The following is a 6,000-nucleotide window of genomic DNA, read 5'->3' as shown; positions in this document are numbered from 1 at the left end:
CTTCCTTACTAGATGTGTTTAACTATTTTCAAGCGAGTCACCATATAGTGAGTTAGTCGAGGCAATTATTTGCTTCTAAAGGTCCTCTCACGAATCTATCTTACCCTGCAGGAGTTCTTTTGTTTCCTTACACAGGCTGAGTATATACTGGCAGATCAATAAAATGCGTCTAAGTTTTCGCAATACTGCCCAGGAGGCATGATACTGAGACAAACGTCTCTACAATATAACTGATGAAGTTTTTGTTTGCTATATCATTGTTCGCCGTAGACTAAATCTCATTTTCAAAATTTTCAAAGTAGTCTGTTTCAAACAGGTTCCTGGAGTTTCGACAAGCAAAGATATTGCTTAGGTATAGGGTATTTCTCAAATGAAGGAAACGCTAACGGAAATAAAGAATTCTCATACTCGCTTGATAATGGCTTAGTTCTCTTGAAAGATGAAGACTCTAGCGTAAATGAAGGAAAATATTACTTGTGGCTTTCCTCGTTGATCAAAAACATGTGAAGGTGTTTCCATGTAAAAATCATAATAATCGAGACGTTTCTCCTTGTGTTCCGCATTCTTAGGGATAACTTTGTTTCTTCCGTTCATGAAACGATTCGAATGAATGCTCTGTTATTTTGAGACATGGAGATAGAACTGAAGTCAAACGCTTTTGAACCACCTGCTGTTAAAAGCTACGATGATATGAAGTGCTACTCAGAGTTTTCGTACTCATTCCGTTTGCTATAGCTAACGCAATGAGTATTTTTTACGAATCTAATGGTTTTAGAGACTCAAATAAAAACTGCAACAGGTAAAAGTTGAGCATCAAAAACCTTTAGATATAACTACATTATTTGATTTTCTCTCCTCAAGTTACAAAAGTCTGAGTGTCTCTTATTCATTGCCATCCGAATAATTCATCAGTGTTTCTCTGCAAGCTTGATTTGAATTGCTGGTTAATAACAACCAGGTAAAATATTTCTTTCCCTCCAAAAGATAGTTTTTATTGAGTATTTCTGATTTTTTAATGATGAAATTGATCTGAATAAATTTTGTAAAAATTCAAAACTTAGGAAACGTCGCGGAAAAGTTTCAACCAAAACACCCCAAATGAAGTTCCCGCACACGATCGAGTTTGTTCCAACTCGTTTCGAAAGTTTCTAAATTTTTCAGCGCTTTGTAAAACCGTGGTTTCCTTCTTCATCATTTCTAGTTAGTTACTCTTATTGACAAATAGCAAATTTTTTTCACTTAATTTTCGGGCCCTTGCTTTCTTGCAACTCCAGATTTGCAGGATTCGGAGTTGCCATAGTCTACATTTTCATCGAACCCACACAAAAGAATGTCAAACTTAACTCACCATGGTTTGCGACTGTTAAGGTGTAGAACCAGCCTCCAAACAAAAAAAGAAGAAATATGAAAGAGAGCATCGGGCAGCGACGGCGGGCCATATTCAGAGTCTTGTCAAAAAAGTAAAAAAAAACCTTCTTAACCCACTATCACAGTAGTTTGCTTTTGAAAAATATTTTCAATAAAGTGAGATAAATGCAGTAACCATAAGTTACCCATCTCTGGCACTGCTAGGTTCCTGAAGAGCCAAAACGGCGAAGTTTTATTCTTACCGTCATTTATTATTCATCAAAATTAGGCGGGATAATGAGTTTCTTAACTGTTCCTGTTTACTATTTTCTTCAAACATCATTTGTGCATGAAATGTGCCCATTACAAGCATCTTGTTTTGTGGAATTTTGAAAGAGAAATTTCTCTGAAAAATTGATCAAAACGAAATGAAAGAGCGACGGAAAAAGAAAACGAAAAGAAGAAGAGAAACATCTAGATACCAAATAGGGATGATTATTTCTACTGTTACTCATTAACTTCCCTTGGGGTACGTAGATTCTTAGCCATTGGAGCCAATTTTGACTAATGTAAGTCTTTTGTATTCTGTCTAAACAATTCCACAATTTTAAAAATTCCTTAAATGAAAACACATAAACCACTACCGGGTTTGGTGTTTTCCCATCCAATGACTTGGCATTTGGGGGTAGAATGATTATTTAAACATTCAATAAAGAAAAAGTTCTGAAACGTCACGCAATGTGAACTAGGTCCCAAAAAGGTTCTTTTTAGATTTTTTCCCAAGCTTTTTTTATCGCCAATAAAGAAAAAATGTTACATTGATTTTAACAGGCGAAAATAAGTCTGTTTAAACGACAGGGGTGCGTAACAGTTAAAAAACAAATTACTGTCATGTCAGCCAAACTTTTAGAACATTCGTCACGAACATTATCATAACGAAGTGTACACGATCTCATCAAAAAAGCGTATTTTTTATTTTTAATTTTTTGCTTCTTGAAACGACTCTTTCGCACGAAGCTTCCACTTGCCATATGTTGTTGCCTTTTAATTCATAGTTTTCTATTAAGTTCTTACGCAAGTTTGCAAGTTTTGTGGACAAATAAACCATTGGCTATGTGAAGAAAGAACAACTTTACATGCCAGAAAGCCATCAAATTAAGTTCACAAACGTTTCTTTTCTAAATTGCTTCATCTCGAATCGAGTGTGGATCACTATGCGTTTCTGGGGATGCAAAAATGATCGAAAAAAAATTGTAGAAGAGAAGAGTTTGACAGCTGTAATGTCCCGTTAACGCCACCAGTGTTATAAAATACAATCCCATTCCGGCTGTATTATTTTGTCAAACAGCTGTAGTTTGAGGCACTTCTTGTAAATAATCAATGTAATCTCGGGACAATTTTCATCTTTCAACGCATGGCAAAACCAAAAGTAATAACATTTTAAGCCAACATCAGATGTTATTAATGCAAACAATAAAAAACTAAGATTTAGCCCTTTTTTATGCGACGCAATATCCCAAGTCTGATTCACGCTAGTTATAAGAACTTGTAGAATAAACGTAAACGACATATTAGGGTTATTTTGTTGTTAAAATTTGTGGTGTAAACCCGTGGGCATAACGACGACACAATGAAACAGGCTCTATAAATAAACAGGCTAGCGCTGAGCTGTACATGATAACATCACTGATTTGCACACTTATTTGGTTCGCCAGTTTTGGAAATTTTCCTTCCGCTCTGGCTTCACCCGCTTGCGCTCAACACACGGCGGGGATTCGTCATATGTGGATAATTCACCAAGAATAGCCTTCGGAACTCAAATGGTGCATTCCTTTTCTCTTTAAAGATTTCCGTCCTTGCACGTGTTATAGTATTGCAAATTACGGCGCTTAGCATGCCTACAAACCTTTGGTCGGTTCTTCTTTTACTACCTGCCTGCTCGCTTATTCCGAAATTTCACTTTAATTGATTAACAAACAAATGCCAGACACAGCACAAATTGGCAGATACCGTGACAGCCTTGAATCAGCTCCATCCTCTATACTCTGTTATAGTTCACCATTAAATTTTCTCCGATTCTTATTGGTTTAAATTGATCACGTGACGCGATAGTGTTCATCCATGGAGAGACACTATCAGCCCATAGTGCCCGGCCGTGGAAAATACCCGAATGGATAGTACCCGTCCGCAGAAAATACCCGGATGGATAGTACCCGTCCGCAGAAAAAAACCCGGATGGATAGTACTCATCCGTGAACAATTTTGAATGGTTTGACGGCCGCGAATTTGGGCAAGTCGGAAAAACAGTGACTTTTCAAGTCTGACATGTATAACGTATTATTTAGCCAATATACAGTTGCGAATTATGACATTTGTGGCAAGCTGTACCCATGAATAAATATTTGATTGATCTGCAAGTGGCGCGCAGAAGAAAATTTAGTGGTGAACAATAAAGACAAAGGAGTGTTTGTCTCAGAACTATCGGTCTGATAGTTCCTCGACATAAACACTATATTGTTTAAATAGAGCACGCCTTTCAACCGACAATACCGCGCATTGTATCCAGTCTCTATCATAATTACAAATATTACCTAAATATTTCGGCATATTTTTCGGTAAACTGAAAGGGTCATAGTTTTACGTTCCAATTCTTCTCGTTTTCCCGCATATTTTCATAGCATCCTATCCTCGGGTATTGATGGTATGCCCAGCTTTAATTTTAAGCGTCCCTGTCTGAGAAAGTGTTCCAGGAGCCAAAAGTAGTGGTCCACCTGAAACTTGGCAAAAAAGTCAAGTGTGATAAGATATTTCAAAAGCCACCTTGGCTCCCTTCTCTGACTGTTTGTTCTGGAGTTTTATAGGGGTCCCATTTGTGGCCTATGGAGCACCAAAAATTTATCCTCCTAAAGTAAGGTCAGATTTGAGGTCAAAATCACTACCCAGAATTGCCATTTTTCAAAAAACGACAACATTTACCTGCCTACTTGAATAAAATTTATACCGAATCCAGTATGTACTTTAGTGACCTATTTATCCAAATCAGTTGAGAAAAATTTGGCTTACTAAGGTTTATGTTTTAGGCACAAACTCTCCATGCCCCTCCAAGGCCAAGCAAAATGGAATTTTGAGCATAATTCATGCTATGAACAGACAAAAGCCTGGACATAGAGCCTTTATTTTGTATTTTGGTGAGTGAAAATAAAACATTAAAGCCAAACCAATCTCATTATCTAGAAATACCAGCTGGACTCATAGCTTATAATTACTCTTAGAAGGCCACTGACTAGCACTGTAAACACCCAGCGGTTTAGCAAAATAAAGGTAATTTGTTTTTTCCTATGAAAACCTAGTACCCATCATAGAGTACAAATGATGATGTTCTGAACTTGAAGAGCTGGATGACAAAAAATTATTGTTGCTGTTTAACTTAAAAATTCCACACGAGACGTGAGATGATGCCAATAGGGCCCGCCATTTTGGACGTGAGAGTGTTAGGACTGAGCCAAGTTTCCATTCCTCCCCCCTATTCAAATGTAAATATTTGTGTTATTATCAAGTATTAAAAGTATACGGATGAGATGTTTCAGGATAATTTTACGATGGCGCTTTGTTCCTTTGGAGGGCTAAATGATCAATGCGGTGCGGCGTCCTGGGCTCTGCACGAAACAGGAATGACTCCTTTGTTGTCTTGCGATAATGCCATGACTATTTCGTTAAAACACAAGTACAAGAGTTCAGGTGAGTCTGGGGCGAGAGGAAGATCGGGTGATACCAAAGCTACAAGTACAGGTAATTAAAAATATACGAAAGGGCTCATACAGGCGCATAGATGTAGCAAATGGCTTTTTTAGCGCCACTCTAGCAAGGAGCGGTCCTCAGGAAAATTTCTTTTTTAATTTTTTCCTATGAAAAGGGTTTAGGGCACATGTTTCAATATAGTTTGATGGTTTTCCAATTTTCTTTTGCATGAAGGTTTCAACTTTCGCGAAATCTCTGCCAAGGGAACATTAACAAAAGCAAAAACTCAATCAACTACAGTCATCGTGCGAGTTTTTTGACGTTGAAATATAGGTAGTGCTAATCGTAAGGCATCGTATTATGAACCTTTTCTACAGTACGCAATTCCTGTGATTGCCGTAAGTGATGGTCAACAAACCCGCGTTACTTAAAACTTAGTGAAGGCTGCGTGCCTCCACGACTCGGTCCAGTCCTCTGAGTCTCACGTCCGATATGGTGGGTCAGTCGATACAAAAACAATCGCATCAAGGTGTTGCCTGGCATGTTTAATAGGAGCTGCAACCAAAAATATTTGTTATCCAGCTCTCCTAACTGTGTATTGTCTGTTTTCACATGACGTCACGCCGTCGCCATAATTAGGTGTCCGCCATTATAGAGCCCCTCGGCAGCGTAATCTGCTGCTAGCCAGTTCACACGAGTCTCGCAGTACTTTTCGATTTGATGATGAATACTTCACAGAAAAACTGCCATAAGGACCTGGATAGTCTTTCTAAAGATATACCAGTGCTTTCTGAGTACGCAAAAGGTTTAGAAACGCACGTTAAGAGGAGATATTTCCAAAAATTCTCACAAGTTGGAGTCAACCCTGCTAGTATCTCCAGCGATCAGTTCGATCTCGAATGCTTGCCATCTGTC

The sequence above is a fragment of the Stylophora pistillata genome, chromosome 2 (genome assembly GCF_964205215.1).
Source record: "Stylophora pistillata chromosome 2, jaStyPist1.2, whole genome shotgun sequence".
NCBI classification, from domain to species: domain Eukaryota; kingdom Metazoa; phylum Cnidaria; class Anthozoa; order Scleractinia; family Pocilloporidae; genus Stylophora; species Stylophora pistillata.
The sequence above is the reverse complement of the archived record's forward strand: the minus strand, read 5'-3'. Positions refer to the sequence as shown.